A 23,989-nucleotide genomic window follows, 5' to 3' on the forward strand; every position below is an offset into this window, starting at 1 on the left:
TTTGGAGAGCCCTCGACCCACTTTGAGTCGCTTCGTGCCCCCTCTGCTTCATCTCAGAAGGGGCCTGAGGGGGTCCAAAGCAGCCTGCTTTGACTTGGGCTTTGGGCTTCGCACCGAAGCGGTGCACAGCCCTGCTGTTTTATATTCCTGACTGCTTAGCCAGGGGAATATCTCTTTAGCATGTTCAGTATGTTCTGTAGTAGTGGTGGTTTCATTCTGTTAGTAGCATAGCCTGATTAGCTCCACTGTTTTATACTTCTGGCTACTTGCGGGGGGGGGGGACTATCTGTTTGCCAAGCCCTTCACTTTTTGAATTCAGTCTTTTTTCTGCTAACACTGAAATTCGTTACCTAGGGATGTACGAAAGTTCCGCCATGGATCTCGGGGAGGCCGAATGCCAGCGCATTCAGCCCCCCGAAATTGGGGCAGAATGGCCCTCCACCCCCCGCCACCCCCGGGACAGGACTTATCTTGGGCGGATCTTCCTGGTGGCGGCGGCTCCGGCAGCAGCTCCGGTGGTGGTTCGGCGGCAGCGGCTGCAGCGGCCAGTCTTCCGACCGGCTGCCGCCGCCACAATTTCCAGGTTAAAAAACAACCCCCCCCAAAAAAAGTGATAGGCTACGTAAAGATTTACATAGCCTATCCCAGCTAGATTTTAAAAAAACACCATGATAGGCTACGTAAATGTTTACGTAGACTACCACGGCTGACTTAAAAAAACCACAAAAAAAGTGTGTACGCAAATGGTGGCGGCCATGGCCGCTGCCATTTGCATTCCTTATTTTGGGACGTCTTAGTCTACGTAAACATTTATGTAGACTAAGATGGCGAAAATAAGGGGAACGCAAATAGCGTAGTGTCTACGCTATTTGCGTTCCCCTTATTTTCGCCGTCTTAGTCTACGTAAATGTTTATGTAGACTAAGACGTCCCAAAATAAGGAATGCAAATGGCGGCGCCCATGGACACTGCCATTTGCGTACGCGCGGGTTTTTTTTTATCAGCCGTGATAGGCTACGTAAACATTTACGTAGCCTATCACAGCTGACTGCAGGGACGCAAATGGCGGTGGCTACGGCCGCCGCCATTTGCGTCCCTGCTAGCCAGCAGCCGGATGTTCGGCCGCTGGTGGAGCCGTCCGGCGGCTCCACAGAATCGCTGCAAAGCACAGCCGGCTGGCCAGGATTCCGGGGGGGAGGGTCGGAATGCCTCCCCCCCCACATCAGCATAATCCCCGAAAGGTAAGTGATTTTCGTACATCCCTATCGGTACCTCAGCTTTTGCTATGCTGACAACAACTGCCAAACCTTTACAGAACCACAGCAATCACTATTGCCCCCACTCTACCATGAAGTCCCGCGGTGTTGTTTTCTCACCACCTCTTATCATCAAATACCATTGTCTTTAGTCACTAAATCTACATTTACACAATGATTTAATCCAAGGAGACGCAAAACATGCATATATTTAGAAATCAGATTAGTAGCTGACAAGTTCTATCATATCACTGCCCTATGAAGAGAGACTGAAAAATCAAAGCCCTATGAAGAGAGACTGAAAGAACTGGGCATGTTTAGCCTTGAGAAGAGAAGACTGAGGGGAGATATGATAGCGCTCTTCAAGTACTTGAAAGGTTGTCACAGAGAAGAAGGCCAGGATCTCTTCTTGATTATCCCAGAGTGCAGGACACGGAATAATGGGCTCAAGTTACAGGAAGCCAGATTCCGACTGAACATCAGGAAAAACTTCCTGAGTGTCAGAGCAATACGGCAATGGAACCAATTACCTGGGGAGGTGGTGGGCTCTCCCACACTGGAGGCCTTCAAGACGAGGCTGGACAGCCATTTGTCAGGGATGCTCTGACTTGGATTCCTGCATTGAGCAGGGGGTTGGACTCGATGGCCTTGTAGGCCCCTTCCAACCCTACTATTCTATGATTCTATGATCACGGCTTCATTCTTTTTAGCTCCTCTGCAGTTTCCATTTTAATGGCCTGAAAGGTGATTATTGCTTGCTGACAATTGATGAGGGCAGGGTGACAGGGAGATGTTGTGCAATCTCTGTGTCAGCTGTTATGTAACGGTCCCTGGTTTCTCTTCAGCCTACACTTCTAAGATATATTAAAACAAAACCCACTCGAGAATCATAATTCTAATTCTCAAGTTCTAATTCGCAGCTGCTGTGGCTAACAAAGAAGTTGTGATTTGACGCTCAGACAATGACTGGTAGCCTGCCAGAAGGAAGGCAAATCTCTCTGAATGTACCACGTTTCCTAAGAGGTCCCTTGACTTTCAGAAAGACCAACCATGTTCCTCGTTGTACCAGAAATAGGGGCAGAATCAGTCTTGCCCTCAGGCTTATCAACAGGCCTTCATTGAATGGCTACTGAATTTGACCCACAGCAAAATTTGAGGCAGATTTTTGGAGTTCCTCCTTAGGTGAACCATCTCAGTGATATTTTCTTTTTTGGTAAAGCATAGTATAAAGAGGGATATATAAGCCAGTGTGGTGTAGTGGCTAGAATGTCAGACTGGGAGCTGGGAGAGCCAGGTTCTAGTCCCCACTCAGCCATGGAAGCTCACTGGCTTCCAGTCACAGACTCTCAGCCCAGCCTATCTCACTGGGTTGTTGTGAGGATAAAAAGGAGGAGAAGTAGGATTATGTATGCTGCCTTGGGTTCCTTATGGAGAAACAAAAGGTGGGATATACATGTAATGAATGAATGCATGAATGAATATATAGTAAATACAAATCATCATTAACATCAAAGGTGATACCTGACTTTTTCCACTCCTCTGGTAATTTTATACGCCTCTCTCATGTCCCTCCTGGAGGTGAGTGCAAATAGCCCCTTGAAATTCTCCACCCTGCTTGTGAACAAAGACATTTGGAGGAGGGGACCATCTCACTAAGTCTCTCCAGGGTGGGTGGTGGGTGGGAGGAGATATCTCTGAGAGTTTCTCATGAGTGAGGCTCACCATTAGCGGTGGCAGTAACACAGCTCCTTTCCCCCCCTCCCCCAAAGGGTTTTGTAGCATCTGCTGGTTGCTGTTGTGTGCTCCTTTTCTGCCACAGCAAGGGACAACAGCAGCAACTTTGTTAGCATCCTGGCCACCATTTTGTATCTTCCACAATGCCCTGGGCCCAGCATTGCCCTCCAGACCTGGGGCATTGGGGGTGGGGATGGGGAATGGCAGCCATCGTGCACTAAAAATGGTGAAGAATATTCACAGACAATTCTGCAAAATTGCCTTGCTTTAGGGATGGACAAGCCTGTCCCCATCTGGGGCACGGGGAGCTCAGTGAACTGCCCCCCACAGCTCGTGCAGCCTGGGCCTGCTCAGCGAGCTTCCTTGCTCACCCCGCCTACCTGCGAGCTGCACGAGCGGCCCCTCTTCCCCATGTCAGCTGTCAAGGGCTGGCATGGGGAAGGAAGGCCTGGGAGGCCAGCCCCCAGCCTCTAGCCCTGGCCTTCTCTAGAGGAGGCCAGGGCAAGAGTGCTGGGGTGCTGCCATCACCCTTCTTCATTGCGCTGGCTGTCAGGGGCTGGCATTGGGGAGGAGGGCCTGGGCGGCCAGCCCCCAGCCTCTTGCCCTGGCCTCCAGCAGGTGGGGTGGGGGAGAAGAGGATAGGTACCTCCTTCTTCCCTCCATCCCCACCTGCTACAGTGGCGGCAGCAAGGGACAAGCTGGTCATTTTCCATAAGGCCAGGAAAACTTATGGAAAATGACCAGCCTTTCCTGTGCCACTGCCTCTGTAGCAAGGATGGGGGAAGGAGGAGAGGTGCTGCCTTCTTCCCCTCTCCTTGCTGAGGGAGCGGGCGCCCGAGCTCTAGCCCGACTCAGCATGCCACGAGTCAGGCAAGAACTCAGGTCCATGAGCTGGTTCCGGGGGGCAAAACCAACAACTCCTCACCGGGCTTCGAGCCCCAACCGGATGCTTGGGCCATCCCTACCTTCTTTTTCTAGGGAGTGGGGGTGGAAGGAAAAATTACTCAGAGAAATATCTTCTGAGAAATTTCAGCTCAACCCGTTGTTATCAGGTCGCAACAAGTCAACAAAAAACTGGCACTTCATGGAGCAAACAAGGCCTTGAAGAAAACTGGCAAAGGGACTTGATTCTGAAAAAAATGTTCTAATAAAAAAAGGAGGAGAAGATCCCCAGGGATATTCTGCTATTTGCCCATGCAAGAAAAAAAAATATGGAGACCTTCAGGTCTCTGGAAGCAGTGAAGTTCTGGAACCCCCCCCCCCAAACAAACTTAATTGGAGCATGCCAGCAAATGAAGAAAACATTGCCACTTCTCTTCAGTTTGAAGTGGGTCCCCTCCTGACCTATTTACGTGCATCTGCACCTGATTAATATTTATGCAAAAGATGCTGCTTCAATTAAAATCCAAATGGAATTAATTGCAGAGGAGGAAGAATCTTTATGGGGAAGGAGTGAAGATAATAGAGGAGCATCAAAGAGAGCTTTACCCCCCCCACACACCCCTTTTGTATGAAAGAACCATCTGAGCTGCTACAAACCAAGTTCAGGGATGCACTCTGCCCCTGAACGTACTTCTTTCTAAACTGATCATCCCTCCTTCCCCCAATAGATCTGCAGCCCCTGACCTGTAGCGACAATACACAAAGGATTGGGATTCAATTTGAGATGGAGGCAGTCACAAAAGAGGATCGCTCTCTACAACAAGGATATTGACATGGGCTGTGTCCACAGGAGGGTGACGAAGATGGTGAAGTACCTGGAGATCAAATCTTATGGTTGAAGGAGTTGGGCATGTTTCGCCTAGAAAAGAGAATATTAAGAGTTGATATGACAGCCATCTTCAAATATCTGAAGGGCTGTCACCCAGACAATGGAACCAATTTTTCTTCTGCTGCTCCAGAGGATAGGGCCTGAACCAATGAGTTTAAATGAAAGGAAAGGGGATTTTGATTAAAGATTCAGAAGAACATCCTCAAAATGCACCAGGTTCTTCTTCCTTGGAGGTTTTGAAGCAGAGACTTGATGGCTACCTATTGGGGATGTTGTAGAAGTGGGTTTTCTGCTCTGGCATGCAGAGTGGACTAGATGACCTTAAGGTCCCTTCCATCACTATGATTCTCTGATAAAGGCCGAGAGATCACTCCTTATGCATGTAAGCAGCAATGCATTTGTTTCCCTTGCTGCTCAGAAGCCTCCAAATTTGGAGGCTTCTGAGATTCCTACGCACTGCTGGGCTGAGACCAAAGGGTGGGGCAATCTATGCCTCCCTGTCCTCCGATCTCCTATATTTTAGTGAGGGTGCTTCAGAGGAGGAGAGAAGGAGGCTGGAGGAGGCTCAGGATAAATTGCATCCTGGCCTCTCTGGGCTCTGGCCCTCCCCGCCTACTGGAATGCCCCCTTTTCCCTTTCTCCAAGGTCTGTTTTCTGACCTCAGAGAGGCAGTCAGCACACTTCTCTCCATGCTGGCTACGAGAGGGTGGGGGCTGGGGGTGGATCTCTGACTTCCCCTTCTAAGGTCAGAGCACTGTCTCCAACCTCAGAAGGGGTTTTCTGAGCCTTCCCATGGTCCCTGTGTCAGGCTTCCCCTTATGACCTGGACCCCCTGAACAACTCCTTAAGGGTCTCTTGCCTCCTTAAGAGTCCCACCTTCCTTCTTTTACTTCTCCCTTTCCAATAACGTGGCATTTAGGCTGTGGACATGGGGTGACTCTAGATACAGGGTTTAACCACAGCAGTTTGCTGGCAAATTAAAGCAAGCAAATCACAACTAAAAGTATTTACACAATACAGCTGAGTGATACAAAAGGCATTATGAGGAAACAAAAGTTGCAAAACACAAGTTCCTTTACCCTAGCTGCATTTGGACTCCTCTAGGCTGCTTCTTCCTGCTCTGGTCTTCTGACTCTCTATTTTTATAACCTCCTCCCCACAAACTGAAAGTACTGCTTCAAACCTGAAGAAATGAAACTTAACTGGGGAAATGAAACGGACCCTTAACTGGAGAAATGAAACTACTCTTCTCAGGGATTCCCCCTCCCAACGAAAAACTCCAGACCTCTGAGCCTGAACTTTTTTCCCTTGGCCTCTGTAGGCCTCAAACCTTCGCACCCTGGGATACTCATCCAGGGATCATAGGCTTGCTCTCTAAGTCTGTGAGCTGTATAGGATAAGTAGACAGGGATTAACAATAAAAGGTTTGTTTATTAATTATTCCAAAGATTTATAGGCCACCTTTCTGTCTGAGAAGGGGGCCCTATGCTGTTGACAATAAGAGAACATTGAAACAAAATGTAGCAAGACTTACTTAACCCCCACCCCCAAATCAAAGATATCTGTGCGAATCCATGAGTCGTTATCATCATCATCTAAAAATTCAGGAATAAAACCCAAAATACACAGGTGTTTTCCTCTGATAGGACCAACCAAAATGCCACAAAAGATTGTCTGAGTTTTGTACAACAGTTCTCCAGAACTCTTCATCATGTTTGGTGGTGAAAGAGGCAGGATCTGATGGGAATTGTAGTCCAAAAGATCTGAAGGGTGCCAGGTTGGAGGTGACTGCTGTATGTGTCACTGAGCTCAATAGGACTTACTTCTCAGAATCATAGAATGCTAGAATAGTAGGGTTGGAAGGGGCCTATAAGATGGTTGAGCCCAATGAAGACATGCATAGGATCCCTCTCTTAGAATGATGCACTTTAAGAGAAAATATGTTTAGAAATGCATATTTTAAACGGAATATTCACTCAGTTTTTCCTTTTTTGTTTTGTTTTAAATCACAGATTAATGAAGAAACAGGATGGGAGCCCCTAGCAGCCTCTTTCTCAACCTGGCACCTTCCAGATATTTTGCACTACAACTCCCATCTGGGCCAGCTGGCCATTGGTCAGGGATGATGGGAGTTGTGGTCCAAAACATCTGGCGGGCACTGGGTTGGGGAAGACTACCCTAGTTTTATGCAAAAGTCCTAATCAGCTTTCTTTGTTATCTTTGTCACTGACTAGTTCCCCCCCGCCACATGCACACAGCCACACACATCCATATCACTCGCGCACTGCAAATAGATCACACCACCCTGCTTCCCAGCACAATTTAACATAATGAGAGGAACAGCTCCATCGTGGAACTTCAGTCCCATTGTTATATTTGCACAATGGCTTATCAACAATATTGCAGGCTAATCTTCTGAATCTTTGTTTCGCAGGAAGAGACCCGCTTGATCTTGGAGGGCTGTGCTGAGACAAATAAAGCTCCCCTGTGCTGGGCTTGGATGGCATGAAAATAAAAACAGCAATTAAATTCTTGGCACTTGAAGGGAACTCGGGGAACACATTTTGCTGTTTTGTGCACCTGTGCAGCTTTTTCACCCCATATTTATAATCTTATTTCAGCAGTTCACAGACTGTGTTCCCAAAGTTTGACTGGATTTCATCAGCAAGTAGACCAGAACTGGGAGACATTTCTGCTCAAAGACGGGTGGTCCACCTTCTCGAGCCTCACTGCTAGGGATGTTGGAGAAATTCAAGATGGACTAAAATGAGCTCGGATGTCTAAGAATCCGACCTTTGGAATCCGCTGCAGAGCAACCCCCTCAGACTGCGTGGAGTCCGTGGACGTTCAGATGGTTTTTTTTACTTTACTTTTGTACCAGATTTACGCATATATATTCATAGGAAAATACATACATTTCTGCTGAAGAAACGTTGAATGGAATGGGGGACAATCCGCTAAATGTTACGTACTGTAGGGGTGTACGAAACCTCACTTACCTGGCTCCGCTGGGGTCTGCAGGTGGGGGGAGGCAATTTGTTCCTCCCCCAGGAATCCTTGACGAGGGGGGAGGTAATCCTCCCCCCCAGAATCCTGCTCGGCCGGCTCTGCTCTGCAGCCAGTCCACGGAGCTGCCGGCTGGGCTGATCCACAGCGGGGCCTCCACCCGCTGCCGGGCTGCTGTGGACGCAAATGGCGTCCTGTGTAGGGGACGCCATTTGCATTCCTATGCTAGCTCGTGATAGGCTATGTGAATATTTATGTAGCCTATCACGGCTAAAGCATAAAGCAAATGTCGTCCCCTACGCCATTTGTGTCCCTGCTTTAGCTGTGATAGGCTACATAAATATATACGTAGCCTATCACGGGCAAGCGTAGGGATGCAAATGGCGGCTGCTATGACGGCCGCCATTTGCGGCTGCTGCAGCCCAGCAGCGGCTGGAGCTTCCGCCGCCACTTCATTTGCTGCCGCCACATCCGTCACCAGGTAGGTCCGTCCCGGGGGGATTCCGTGGTGTGGTGTGTGGGGGGGAGGCCATTCCGCCACGGACTCCAGGGGGCTGGATTCTAAAGAATCCGGCCTCACTGGAGTCCATGGCGGAATTCTCTGACATCCCTAACGTACTGAGGTGAATTATGTAGAGACTAGGGGTAAATTACTGAGGTAAATTCTACTGAGGTAAATTATGTAAATACAAATTATGTAAATTATTTGCGTATTCTTCTGCAGGATGAAAAAAAATATTCCTCATCCATCTGTGGGTGGACAACAGAACAAAATGCACCTGACAATCTGCTAAGCACAGACTGAGTGGATTTTACACAGTCCGTACATCCCTACTCACTAGGGTTGGTCAAATGTTTCCCTTTTGATTTCTAAGGGTGCATGGACTCGCCCAAGTCCGCAGTCGGCGGGTGATGGAGGAGCTGCTGATGCTGTCTGCCCATGCAAGGGAGGCCACGCGAACCCCTGGAGGGCTCAGTGAGCTGTCTGCTCATGTCCTGCAGCCACCCACTCCTCCATGTGAGCCACATTTTCAACACAAGATGGCAGCTCTAGATTTTCGTACATCTAATGTTACCCCTCTAATGGCCTCTGGAGGCCTCTAGTGTTGCAGAAATGGCCCTTTACTCCCACTGCTGTGTGCAACGTTAGATATATAAAAAACTAGAACCCGATCTTGCGTTAAAATGGTGGCTCATGGATGGGCCCGGTAAGCTCTGGCCACTTGCATGGCTTGGCGGGCAGGGGCTTGCCAAACTGGGTTCAGGGGTGGCAAGTGAGAGGGGGGGAGTTCGGTGGACTCCTGGATCCAGTCAGGAACCCACAACGTCCCTATTGATTTCTCTCACTTCCTCGTTTTTCCTTCCTTCAATTTGGTTTGTCTCGAACATTGAGAATTTCTCCAGTCGTAAGTTCAATTCGTCTCATACGTCTTTGTTCTTCTTTAAGTTCGCATGAGTACCCTTCAGCATTTTTGTGCACACTTCTCCTAATGCATGCATTTTGCCCAATATATTAGGGATGTCAGAGAATTCTGCCACAAATCTCGGGGAGGCCGAATGCCAGCGCATTCAGCCCACCGAAATCGGTGGTGAAACGGTCTGCCCCCCGCCCCCCCTGGGACAGGACTTACCTTGGGCGAATCTTCCTGGCGGCGGCAGCTCTGGCGGCAGTTCAGCAGCGGCTGCTACGGCAGCCGGTCTTCCGACCGGCTGCCACCACCACCATTTCCATTAAAAAACCCAAAAAAACGTGATGGGCTACGTAAAGATTTATGTAGCCTATCATGGCTAGATTTTTAAAAAACACCGTGAAAGGCTATGTAAATGTTTACGTAGCCTATCACGGCAGATTTAAAAGAAAAAAAAATGCATGTACGCCAAAGAAAAAAAAATGCATGTATGCCCATGGGCGCCGCCATTTGCGTTCCTTATTTTGGCACGTCTTAGTCTATGTAAACAATTACGTAGACTAAGATAGCGAAAATAAGGGGAATGCAAATAGCATAGAGTCTATGCTATTTGCGTTCCCCTTATTTTCGCCGTCTTAGTCTACGTAAATGTTTACGTAGACTAAGACGTGTCAAAATAAGGAATGCAAATGGCGGCGCCCATGGGCGCCGCCATTTGCGTATGCACGTTTTTTCTCTCTTTTAAATCAGCTGTGGTAGGCTATGTAAACATTTATGTAACCTATCACGGCTGACTGCAGGGACGCAAACGGCGGCAGCTACAGCCGCCGCCATTTGCGGACCCGGCCGGCCAGGATTCGGGGGGGGGGGAGGGACGGAGCGCCTCCCCCCCGGCCAGAATTTTTGGGGGGAGGGATGGAGCGCCTCCCCCCCGGCCAGAATTTTGGGGGAAGGGACAGAGTGCCTCCCCCCCACCTCGAATCAATTTCGTTAAAAGGTAAGTGACTTTCGTACATCCCTACAATATATATACACATTTTTGCCACCGATTTTCCTAATATAATGCATTTTAACGGAATTTCCCCTAATAAATGATTTTTTTTCTTTAAAATTGGACAGCTTTCTTACAAAATTCAGAGAAGTGTGAATTTCAAAAGATAATAAGTTTCGGTGTGCATACTAGTTCAAAAGGGCCAAAGCTAGGCACGTTTGCATTGAAATGCAACACCGGATACATTTCTCCCCCATCCCTAATCACTACCTTCTCCAGCAATGTGCAGCTGCAGGGGAGGGATCCCTATGTTCTAGGGAAGACTTTCTGTTAATGTGAGGTGACAACAGAGCCCGACAGACGACAGTCCAGTGTTTGATGTGAACAAGCATGTGTCACTGGACATGCCATAAAAGATGGCTTCCACTAGTGATGCCTCTATCCTGCTGTCCAGTCTAGCCTCTGCCTGAAGATATCCAGTGAAAGGGGCCCACCACCCTTCTAGAGAATTAGTTCCATTTTTGAACTGCTCTTACCATTAAAGAGCTAGTCCTGTCCTCAGGGGCAAGATTTTGTCCTCTCCTGTGTGATAGCCCTTCAGGGATCTGAAGATAGGGTAGAACCTTCCTATAAAGATAGTAAGAGTTGAGCAACTCAAACGTAAGAGTTGAGCAACTCCCACCAGCCCTGACCTTTGGCCATGCTGGCTGAGGCTGATGAGAGTTGTTATCCAACAAGTCTTGAGGATACCAGGTAGGGGAAGGCTGGTTTAAACCATGGCAGACACAGCCAATACTCTTGGGTGAGGTGTGTGTGTGTGTGTGTTATGGCACGAAGAATGTGTATAAAACTGTGCAGCTTCTTCACTTGAGGCTGCCAGGCAACCCAAGATACTTAGGGATGAGCCTTTCACCCACTGGCTCTGCTGATGATTGAGACATTGTTTTGAACATAGCTTCCTTTATTCCATCCTCCACCTTCTAACCCCAGTGGGAGTAACCAGTGCTTTTGCTTTCCTCTCTGTGCCTTCCTATCAATTCTGCATCATCGCTGTTGCCAATGGCTTCACTTCAGAAGTCTACCTCCTGCCCACATAGAGCTGACAAATTCAGGATGTGTCCCCCCTGCCGCTTTTTCCTTGAGATGCCATGCTAATGTGTAGGACACAAAGAACTAACATGGGACTTGCAGAGGGCCTACCATGGTCTATGCCAACTGTGTTTTCTCCCTCCATCGCAGAAGCTTGGTGTTACTTCTTCCTTACAGCTTCACCACAGCTTCTATTACCCATCATTGCCATTGTTCTTTCATTACTTATTGGGGCACTGTAGTGCTGTTAGGGCTAGGATGGGGAGTAGTCTCAGGGGAGCCAGGAGCCATGGGACAAGCCAGGAATCAGGAGCAAAGGCCAAGTCAGGGCTAGGATGGGGAGCAGTCTCAGGGGAACCAGGAGATGGGAGCCAGGAGCCATGGGACAAGCCAGGAGGCAGGAGCAAAGGCCAAGTCAGGGCTAGGATGGGGAACAGTTTCAGGGGAGCCAGGAGCCATGGGACAAGCCAAGAGGCAGGAGCAAAGGCCAAGTCAGGGCTAGGATGGGGAGCAGTCTCAGGGGAGCCAGGGGATGGGAGCCAGGAGCCATGGGACAAGCCAGGAGGCAGGAGCAAAGGCCAAGTCAGGGCTAGGATGGGGAGCAGTTTCAGGGGAGCGAGGAGCCATGGGACAAGCCAGGAAGCAGGAGCAAAGGCCAAGTCAGGGCTAGGATGGGGAGCAGTCTCAGGGGAGCCAGGAGATGGGAGCCAGGAGCCATGGGACAAGCCAGGAGGCAGGAGCAAAGGCCAAGTCAGGGCTAGATGGGGAGCAGTTTCAGGGGAGCCAGGAGCCATGGGACAAGCCAGGAGGCAGGAGCAAAAGCCAAGTCAGGGCTAGGATGGGGAGCAGTCTCAGGGGAGCCAGGAGATGGGAGCCAGGAGCCATGGGACAAGCCAGGAGGCAGGAGCAAAGGCCAAGTCAGGGCTAGATGGGGAGCAGTTTCAGGGGAGCCAGGAGCCATGGGACAAGCCAGGAGGCAGGAGCAAAAGCCAAGTCAGGGCTAGGATGGGGAGCAGTCTCAGGGGAGCCAGGAGATGGGAGCCAGGAGCCATGGGACAAGCCAGGAGGCAGGAGCAACGGCCAAGTAAGGAATGAAGATAGGGTTGAGGAGCAAAGAGCAAGTCAGAACAGTAGGACAAACCATAAGAAAGGATCGAGACAACGGCCTTAGGGTCTGAGTAGGTAAATCTGGGAGGACATGCTCCTTCAGGCAATCTGTCCCCAATCCATTTAGGACTTTAAAGGTTAAAAACAAAACAAGGCCCTGCACTTTGATTTCGGCCTGAAATTGGACTGGTGGCCAGTGCAGATGGCAAAGTACTGACATAACTACAGTAGATAACTACTGGATCATATTGGCCGCCTCAGATAGTGATGCAAACTAAATGAAGTTTCTGGAGTGCTTTGAAAGGCAGCCCCACATATAACATGTTTGAACAATCCAACACATGACAGAACCAGAGGAAGAATTGAGGAGCAAGCCAGGAGTCAAGGAAACCACCAGAGCTCAGGAAGACCTTGTTACTCAAGCAAGGCTCAGCTGGAACAGGAAGTCCTCTTACCCTCCTTCCTGTCTGTGAGGGTCCAATGGGCAGCTTGGGTGGCCGGAATTAGTCAAATGTCTGAAGCAATTCCACCGAGAAGCAGCCACTTGCAGTTCCAAGGTTCACCATGAGGGGTAGCTGCACACAGATTAAATGAATGCTGGTGTCGAAACTCAAGCTCAGAACAGGAATTCCTGAACAGGAACTCCTTGCCACAGTGTGTTGGGATTTTATCCTTTGCCACACTTTGCCACACCTTTGTTGGGATTTTATCGGTGAGCATGGCTTATGGTGGTATTGTGGCATGTGGAGAAGGGAGATGCCCCAGAGAATGGGAAGCCCTCCAGCAGCGTAACCCAGGAAGAGATTTTCACTTCCCAGCATTAGTAGGGCATTTTAGAGTGCAATCACCTCACCAGTAGAGTAGCCCTGGAAAGTAGGTAAGCACTGAGCAATGAGTAGTCACCAACAGCTATCAACAGGCAAGAAGCATGATGCACAAGCCAGATGTATGTGAAGCTACCTTCAGTATCAGAGGCAGTATGCCTATGTACACCTGTTGCTGGGAAACAGGAGTGGGAGGGTGCTGTGGCACTCATGTCCTACTTGCTGGCCTAGATAGGCCTATGGTCTGATCCAACAGGACTCTTCTTATGTGCTCAAGCTACAGAGCTGCCTTCCTAGAAGCATTTGGTTGGTTGCTGTGCCAGACAAGTTGCTACACTACATAGGCTTTGGTTGAATCCATTTGGGTATAGAATCATAGCACAGTAGGGTTGGAAAGGGTCTATAAGACCATCACGTCCAACCCCAGCTCTTACGTCATTACGTAAGGAGTTCAAGGCTTCCTTTGTGATTGTCAGCGGTGCCTCTGAGTATAGGCAGTGGCAGAGTAGTTCAGAGTCCAAAGAGGAACCGCAAAACATAGAGGAGGAACTTTCCCAGACTCTTCCAGACAGGGAGGGACAGACTCCTCAGGCTTCAATAGTCCAGCTGGATGGAGAGGGCCTCTCTTCACCCCCCCCCCATGAGAGATAGCAAACAGGGAGAGGTGGGGCTTGGAGACCCTGAATTCTTAGATGCCAGGTGCAGACGTAGAGCCAAGTGAGAGATGGCAGGGGACTTTCAGATGATCCCCCCCCCCCGGTGGGAACAGCTACATGTAGAGACCTCACAAGATAGAGGGAGATCCCCCCCCCTTAAGTTAAGAAATTGTGCCTGCCTTTTCTCAAATGGTGGGCAACTTTCAACCTTTGTAGCTTCCCTTTGAACTCCCTGAAGGCATTTCCTTTGTAGACTGTGAGTTACTGACAATTTGCATCTGCATGACCCATCTAAGTAAAAGGATTAAAGAGCCGTGGATAGAAGCCTCTTGTCTGTGTTTTTATTTCGCTATTTGAAGTTCAGCAGGGACAAAAGGGAAACCTGACAGTGATGCACATATGACATGGTAGGCAACCTGGCGCCCTCCAGATGTTTTTGGACTACAGCTCCTATAATCCATGACCATTGGCTGTGCTGATTGGGTCTTATGGGAGCTGAAGTCCAACATATCTGGAGGGTGTCAGGTTGCCTACCACTGCTATAGAACATATTTCTTCATCACAATTATTGTTGTTCTTGTTATGAAATGTGCTTAGGGGTCGAGTCCGCAGCGGGCTTTGAACCATTGACCTGAGCAATGCCGGGCAGGGATTTAATGGCCTGCGCTCATATTTCTTATGTTATTTCGTTATATAAAAACATTTTGAAAATGCCCTCCATCCTTGCAGATACCAGGGCTATAGACAAACATGATTAAAATAATACACAATACAATAATAAAAACAACAGCACTCCACTAAAACCACATAATGATCACAAAAACCGAGAAGGCAGTAAATATAATAGGATAGACAAAAGTCATCCAATTCCCAATGCCTGGGCGAACCAGAAGGTTTTGAGATGGCTCTGAAACATAAGAACATAGGGCCCTGCCTTATACATTGGTCCATCTAGCCCAGTATTGTCAACGCTGCTTGGGAGCAGCTGGCCAAGGTTTCAGGCAGGACTCTTTTGTAGACCTACCTGGAGATGCCAGGGATTGATCCTGGGACCTTCTGCATGCAGAGTAGGGGCCCTACAACTGAGCTATGGGCCCTCCCATGTTGGTGCCAGTCACACCTCCATGGAGACGGTATTCCATAGTCAGTTGCCACAGTAACCAAGACCATTTTCTCCCTTGTGGATATGCAAGGTACCTGGCATGCTTGGAGAAGAGCCTCTTCTGATGACCTTACATCAGAGGCATGCTGCTCTATGAAGGGGTGCTCCTGAAGATGTTTGAGTCCCAAACCATTTAGGGCAGCAGTGTAGAACCTCAGGCCCCGGAGGCCAACTACAGCCCTTCTTGGCTCCCAATCCAGCCCTCTGGGATTCTCCAGATGATCACACGCCTTTCCTCGAGTCTCACCGCATTTCCTCTGACCACCAATCCTTGGGTGATTTCCTGGCTTTTGTGCCATGTTGGCTGGGGAATGCTGGGAGTTGTAGAACTTTTTTTCTGCCTAAACAGGCATAGAATTGTGTCTTAAAGAAACTGGTGTGCCACACCAGTCATCTCTGTCCAAGTGTGTGTGCGTGCGTGTGTGTGTGGACTTGCAGGGAAAATAAGAAAGATTCACTGCAGAGAAAGTACAGCAGAGCAGGGGAATGAAGCAGCAAAAAAAGGTGTGTGTGTGTGTGTGTGTGAATGCTGGGTTAGCCCTAGTTTGGACCCAGGTATAAAGGATTTCTGTCTGTTTGTCCATCCGTCCATCTGTCCGTCCATCCGTCCGTCCGTCCATCCATCCGTCTGTCTGTCTACACTACTTCTATACTGCTTAATACAATGAAATCTCTAAGTGGTTCACATTCAAATCCGTATATAATATGAGATAAAAACAATAAAATAACTAAAAACATGACAGCAGAGACAACAATCGAACACGGCACTGTCATAATCATTCCCAAATGTGTTTCCAAGAGGCATTTGAAGCTCACCATAGTGTCTTCCTCTCAAGCCACATGTGGGAGAGTGTTCCAGAGGGTGGGTGCCACTAATGAGAAGCCCCCGCTTACATGCCATTATTTGGCATGATTCTGTTGGTTGAAGACCAACCAATAAGGGGTCCCTTGAAGATTTCAGGGGTTGATTGGGTGCTATTATCACAGCAGGATTTATTTATTTATTTTTTGCAGCAAAGAAAAATGGAAGTCGCTGGATCATTACAGTAGGTCCATTTGTATGCAGCTTCAATCCTGCAGAAGATTATTTTGCATCTGTGTGGTGCAAGTTTCTGCATTTGTTTGTAGAATTAATAGAAATGGCAGGCTGGAGTTTACTGCTAATATATGATACTGGGGGTCAGGGGAGAAACACACCCTGGCAAAAAAAAAAAAAAAAAACCAGCTCCAGAAACCAGGTCCATCAGAGTGCAGCTGTGCACCCTTGAAACTGCTTTGGATAAATTTTTGGAGAAATTCAAGAAAGCAGACTGCCATCAGCCAGGATTTTAGCAAACAAAACCGGAGAAAGAAATTATTCATTATAGTGGTGCTGTAGCTGTGAAAATTGGGCCATGGAAACACATCAGAAGCAGCATCTTCCTTTGAGTTGGAGCATTAATGGATGACACTTGTCTCGATCAAAGATCTTCAATGGAGTTTATCTCATCTGTCATGGAGTTGCTGCAGTGGAGGGCACTGATAAAGACATAATGTCCCTCCCTACCACCACTACAAATCCCTCTCCTAGGAAAGTCTCAAATTCATGTTCTCAAAGGTGGAACACAGAAAAACCTTTCTCCCTCCTTCGTCTCTGCCGTCCTTGTTTGCAAATGTAAGTAGGCTTATGCAACAAGGCATGATTGGAGGGACATTAATGGCCCATTAACCACCAGAGAAGTGCATTATTAGGTCATTAATGAAAGGAGCAGATTGTGCTACTTGTAGGATTGGATAGACGGTGCCTTGGCAAATGGGAGAGCTCTCTCTCTCTCTCTCTCTCTCTCTCTCTCCCTTTCAAAAGTAGAGAAAGTTGCAAAGCATTGACAGAAAGGCTTCTGTAGTTATGATCCTCAATAAGGGGCGGGGGGGGGGGGCTTTCACATTTTGCTTTGCTGCTGCTGCTTCTACTCCTCCAAATGGATCCTGCAACAAAATGTTGCGGTGTTGAGTGCTTCTGTGCCAGTGATGGCCACTTCCAGTATACTCCATTGCAGTAAGCCCCTTACATATATTCTTTTCCATCCCCTTTTCCAACTGATAGTCAACATTGCATGGCATGTGAGCACACTCAGTCCTCCTTTGGCTGTTTGGGGGTGTTTTACACTACTTCTGCAAACCTTGGGGTTCTCCCGACCATGCCAATATCTCCCTCTTCCTCCTGGATGGTGCAACCTTGGCTGACCCACCCTGTTTTGGAAATGAACGTTTCCACTTATTTCAGGTGATTTTCAGAACCACAAAAGCCCCGCTTGTGCAAATAGGACTGATGTTGGGCGAAGATGTCCAGAGGGTGAAGCTCGCCGAACTTTAGTCAGCTCAGCCCCCTGGACTTCAGCTCGCTTTCCTGCGAGCTGGCCCAAGTCAATCTGCTTCGAGTTGGGCAAGCTCACAGATTTCCAGGGGTGTGTGTGTGTGTGTGTGTGAAGCAATTTGCACAAATTTCAACCACAATTTGCACAAATCACTCAAATTTTGTCCATTATTTGCACAAATCACTCAAATTTCAGCTGGGATTTGCGCAAATTAAGTCCAAAATGTGAGTGATTTTTGCACATTGCTTTTTACACACGCACAACCTGAACCCCCCCCCCCAAATTTCAGGAACAAACCCCCAGCTTGCAAATGCAAGTCAAGTTGGGGGCACTGCAAGAATCCATTGGATCCCAAAAGAACTGGATTTCCTGGCGACAGACATCCCTAGCAAGTAGTCCCTCCTGCTGCCATAGGGGCACAACAGGATACTACCCTAGTATTTGGGATGCACCAGCTGCTGCATGTTTTAGGCACCAATTAAAGACCCAACCCTTCCCTGAGTGAATGTGCTCCCCGGTTTGCTAATTATGGTGTTGTATTGTTTTTATTAATGTTCTGTATAAATGTTTTTGCAGTGTTGCATTTTAAGGTACATCATTATGTATTTTAATGTATATCATGATGTAATTTCAATGTACTTAGTTTTCTTGTAAACCACTTAGAGATTTTTTTTTTAAAAAAATATGGTCAGTGGTATATAAATCCGTGTGTGTGTGTGTGTTTGTGTGTGTGTATATATTACTGATGGGGAAAGAATAGAGGGAAGCAGGGAGAAAATGGCTGGGAGATGCACATATGTAGTTGCGCATCATCTGGCATATGGCCCCAATCCTGTGCAAATGTCCCAACTGATTTCTGCAGGGTTTACGCACACACAGAATCACACCTTTCATTTCTTGGCAGACAATATGACTTTTTAAGGGAGTGGGATTTATTGGTAGAGTCAGCACCAATTGGATGGTCTGTGAGGGAGTTCCAGGCATGAGCAACAACAAGGAGAAAGGTCAGAGTTGTAGAATGCTGCCACAGACCTTTGGATAGTGGAGGGTGGCAGAGTTAAAAGTGTTGAAGGTCACAGCTGGGATATATCAGACTGTAAGTTCATGCTGTTAAACCTGGAGCATTCAACCTCAGGCCTGCTGACCAAATCCAGCCTCCCTGGGGTCCCAGTGGCTTGCCCATATGGGCATTCCGCATATGGACACACCTCATTCCTGTGTCCTCCTTGACCACCAATCATTTGGTGGTTTCTCATACTGGGTGCATTTCCCTCCATTCTAAAAGGTTGAAATACCTCTCTTAAGGATTAGTTACACCAGCAAGAGCTTTCAGCTAATACAAGCTACAGCATTTTTGGCCCCACCCTTTTGCCCTGGGTCTGTCCCCCATTTGCCGTCAGCCACATACAGCACCAATACGCAGCCCCTAAGAGCTTCTCCCAAAATTGAATTTGGCCTATGGGCCGGGACCCCACTCAGTTGCCTCTGTACATTAAACCTTGTATGTGTTGTTCCAAAATAGCACCATAAAGGCCATTTGTACAGAGAAACCATGAAATGGAGTATTGGATAGGGAGACATTTTTCTCCCTCTCTCAAAATACTAGAACCCAGTGGGGTCAACCTATGAAGCTGATTGGTGGGAGAGTCAGGGCAGATCAAAGGAAGGACTAGGGATGTCAGAGAATTCCGCGACGGATCTCGGTGAGGCCTAATGCCAGTGCATTCGGTCCCCCAAAATCCATCGCAGAACGAAGCCCCCGCCCCCCCAACCCATGAAAGGCGCGCGGGACGAAGTCCCCGCCACCCCCACCCCACGAAAGGCGTGCAAAACAGAGCACTTACCTGCTCCCATCCGTGCTGCTTTGCGAATGGCGGCTGTGCTGCGGCTGCCATTCGCTTCCTCCTCTTCCTAGCCATGATAGGCTACGTAAATACTTACGTAGCCTATCACGGCAGGGGAAAAAAAAACCCAGCGTACCAAATGGTGGCGGCTACCGCCATTTGCGTACGCTGGGGTTTTTCCCCCTGCCATGATAGGCTACGTAAATATTTATATAGCCTATCATGGCTCAATACAGGGACGCAAATGGCGGCGGCTACGACAGCCGCCATTTGCGTCCCTGCAGGGCTGCCCAGCAGCCAGATGTCCGGCTGCAGGCGGCCGGAGCTGACCAGTGGCTCCGCAGCTTGGCCGCGGAGCAGAGCCGGCCTGGCAGGATTCCGGGGGGAGGGATGGAGTGCCTCCCCCCTGTCGAGGATTCTGGGGGGAGGGATGGGGCGCCTCCCCCCCACCGCGGATGCCCCTGCGCGGAGCCAGGTAAGGGATTTGTACATCCCTAGGAAGGACTTCTTCACACAGCACATAGTTAAACTATGGAATTTGCTACTACAGGATGTAGTGATGGCCACCAATTTGGACAGCTTTAAAAGGGAGTTAGACAAATTCATGGAGGAGAAGGCTATCAATGGCTACTAGTCCTGATGGCTATGTGCTACCTCCAGTACCAGAGGCAGTGAGCCTCTGTATACCAGTTGCTGGGGAACATGGTTGGGAGGGTGCTGTTGCGCTCATGCCTTGCTTGTGGGTTGCCGGTTGACAGCTGGTTGGCCACTGTGTGAACAGAATGCTGGACTAAATGGGCCCTTGGTCTGATCCAGCAGGGCTCTGCTTATGTTCTTATGTTCTTAACAAGAAAAAGAGTCCGAAATGAGTCAAATAGACTCCACTCTATTAGATTTCATTGGACTGGAGACTCAGAGCAATAAGGCAAGTTATAAACAAGAGCCATCATTTCCCGCCAGTAGGTGAGGGAAGGAATGGACTGCAGGAAAGATCAATTGCATGTTGTTCAGCAGTGACTAAGAAACCCACAAGCAGCAAGCAACGCAGCCATAGAATCAGGCCATAAACAATATTTACGGTGAACAAGCGACGGAGCTTTCTGGAACGGGCAGTAAGTGTCAAATCTACAAAGCGTTATCTGAAAATTACAACTGATACAGGCTCTTTGCTTTCTTAATCCCTTACATCCCGAGTTTGTGTTCATCAAGCCTGTTGACCCTTCGGTGCCAGGGAGCTAACTGCATTCCAATTGTATCTCAGTCCCATTTCAAAATAACCTATAAATGGCCCTCATTTCAATATTGCACGATGGCTGATTTCTTATTCTCGCTGTGCCGCCCTCTTCCTTGCAGCAGCAATTTCCATATGCTCCCTTGCCCTGCATTTCAAAGCATACGTTTGGGCTAATGGAGTTTGAATACTGAGATTTGCTCACTTTTGACTTGTGGGGCAAGTTGAAAGTGAGCAGGGAGAATAAGAAGTATCTGGATGCAAAGCACATGGTACCTCGTTCGACTGTAAATATGGATGGGTTGTGGGGAGGGACTGACGTTTTCCTTGCTCACATCTTGTTCTCCCTGAAGAGGCTGCTGGAATCTTTTTGGTGTGAAGAATTAAAGTTTCATTCCATCCATGCCACTTGACATTAGGTTGTGAATTGGTATGAGTTCTCTGCATGAAAAATGCAGAAGTGGAAATGTCATCTTCAATGCCATTCTGTCTCAGGGCAGAACTAGACACCACTCGTGACATAGGATCACTGCCCAAAATGGCAGCTCTAGGTGATGACAAAGTCACCTCAACTCAGTTGCTATCCTCTAGATGTTTTAGACATCCACTCCCATCAGTCCCAGCCAGCATAGTCAATGGTCAGAAATCCTGGGAGTTGTAGTCCAAAACATCAGGAGGGCACGAGGCTAGGGAAAGCTGCTCTAACCACTGCATCCTGTTCGCTCCTTTGTATCAATGGATGGCTGAATTTGAATTCTGTCCTTTTTCTTCATTGATCTGTGCTTTAAAAAAAACCCACACCCAAAGCACTATTTACAATGTACTATTAAACTCAAAAAAATCAATGGGAATTAAATTAGTCATAACTATGCTAAGTTCATAGAACTATGGAATTAGCTCCCAAAGTTGTAGTTAGGGATGCTCAAATCAGCAAAACTCAAACTTCATGAAGTTCTCAGAATTCCATCTTGAAGCTCATTCTGATGCAAATCTATATCAGACTGTGAGCTTTTTTTTCATGAAAATCCATGTGTATTTTCATGTGTATTTTTCCAAATGTATTAATCGATCGTGCACATCTTCGAAATGTACACGTTCTTCTCCCATTGATTAAAGCATATCTGTGTGTATTTTTCAAAAGTATGCATATTTTCATGCACATTTTTCAAAGGTATGCATTCTGTCAAACACATTTTTGGGGATTCACAAATCACATTGCAAGCTCAGAAATGTACGGACTTTGACCACAGATTGCATCCAAGTCCATGTTGCATCTGAGTCTGTGTTCAGTCCGGAATGTGCAAACTGGGTAAATCCTGATCAAAAATGAACTGAAACAAATTTCTTATACATCCCTAGTTGTAGTTATGACCACCAATTTGGATAGCTTTAAAAGGGGATTGGACAAATTCATGGTGGATAAGTCTGTTGATGGCTTTTAATTAGGGATGTACGAAAGTCAATTACCTGTTTGCGGATTATGCTGATGCTGGGGGGGAGGTGTTCCGCCCCCCCTGAAATTCTGGCCGGGGGGGTAGGCGCTCCGTCCCTCCCCCCCCCGAATCCTGGCCGGCCGGCTCCACTCCGCAGGGATTCTGCAGAGCCGCTGGCTGGCTCCACCAGCGGCCGGACATCCGGCCGCTGGCTAGCAGGGACGCAAATGGCAGCAGCCATAGCCGCCGCCGTTTGCGTCCCTGCAGTCAGCCATGATAGGCTACGTAAATGTTTATGTAGCCTATCACGACTGATTAAAACAAAAACAAAAAAACACGTGTACGCAAATCATTGGCGCCGCCATTTGCATTCCTTATTTTGGCACGTCTTAGTCTATGTAAACATTTACGTAGACTACGGTGAAAATAAGGGGAACGCAAATAGCATAGATGCTACGCTATTTGCATTCCCCTTATTTTTGCCGTAGTCTACGTAAATGTTTATGTAGACTAAGACGTGCCAAAATAAGGAACGCAAATGGCGGTGCCCATGGGCTCTGCCATTTGCGTACGCACGTTGTTGTTTTTTTTAATCAGCCGTGATAGGCTACGTAAACATTTACATAGCCTATCACGGTGTTTTTTAAAATTTAGCCGTGATAGGCTACGTAAATCTTTACGTTTTTTTTTTTTAAAAAAAAACTTGGAAATGGTGGTGGCGGCAACCGGTCGGAAGACCGGCCGCCACCGCCGCTGCCGCCGAACTGCCGCCGGAGGTGCCCCCGGAGCCGCCGCCACCAGGAAGATCAGCCCTAGGTAAGTCCCATCCCAGGGGGGGGCGGGGGGGCGGGGGGCTGTTCTGCCACCGATTTCGGGGGGCCGAATGTGCTGGCATTCGGCCTCCCCGAGATCCGTGGCGGAACTTTTGAATATCCCTACTTCTAATCCTGATGGCTCTATGCTACCTCCAGTATCAGAGGCACATCAGTTTCTGGGGAACATGGGCGGGAGGGTGCTGTTGCACTCATGTCCTGCTTGTGGTTTTTGTATGGACAGCTGGTTGGGTGCTGTGTGAACAGAATGATGGACTAGATGGACCCTTTTCTGATTCAGCAGGGCTCGTCTTATGTTCTTATATTTTGATGCATTTATTTTTGGGCTGAGAACTGTGTCAAAACATGTGGAAAGTAGGATAACTAAGTTCCCATCAGCATATTAGTCCAGAAGGTGCAGACCAGGTCAGTTCATATCAGAATTTGCATCCCAGGAACCTAGTATAGCTCAGTGTTCTACTGGGGAGACAATACCACTGACCCCTCCCCACATTTTTATTTTGTTTTATTTTATTTCAAAGCCTTCTAGGCCACCAGTCAAAATATAACATTTTTTTCCAAGGTTGAGTACAAATACAGTAAAGTAATTTTTAAAACAGATGTCAATATCAGCCTTTAAAACAGTAAAAACCAAGAGAAGAACATACACATTTTTTCATATTTATATCTCCACAAGGGTGGGCAACCTGAAAATGGCCCTTGGCCTAATTTGAAAAGCCTTCTTCAAGCAAGCAATTCAGGCTTTTGGCAACAGTGATCTGTTCTCCCCTGTCCCAGCAGCCCACTTGGGTTTGGAGGAAGAGGAAGAGAAGGTGGTGTCAGAAAGAGAGAGGGAAGGAAGTGGCAGAAAGAGGATGGGAAAGGGGTGGCAGAAAGAGAGCGAGGGAGAGAGGGGGGTTGACAGAGAAAGAGAGAGAGAGAAAAGTGTAGCAGAGAAAAGGAGAGAGAGGGAGAAAGAGAGAGAAAGAAGGGTGTAGCAGAGGAGAGGCGGCAGGAGAGAAGGTTTGGCAGAAAGAGAGAGAGAAGGGTGTAGCCGAGAAAGAGAGGGGGGAGAAGGGGTTGCAGAAAGAGAGGGGGGGAGAGAGGAGGGTTGACAGAGAGAGAGAGAGAGAAAGAATTGTGTAGCAGAGGAGAGAGAGAGGGCAGGAGAGAAGGGTTGGCAGAAAGAGAGGGAGAAAGGTGTAGCAGAGAAAGAGAGAGAGAGAGAAGGGTTGGCAGAAAGAGAGAAAGAGAAGGATGTAGCAGAGAAAGAGAGAGGGGGAGAAGGGGTGGCAGAAAGAGAGAGAGAAA

Source organism: Heloderma suspectum, chromosome 13 (genome assembly GCF_057233095.1).
Source record: "Heloderma suspectum isolate Gila_16-S chromosome 13, 16-S_ref, whole genome shotgun sequence".
Classification (NCBI taxonomy): Eukaryota; Metazoa; Chordata; class Lepidosauria; order Squamata; family Helodermatidae; genus Heloderma; species Heloderma suspectum.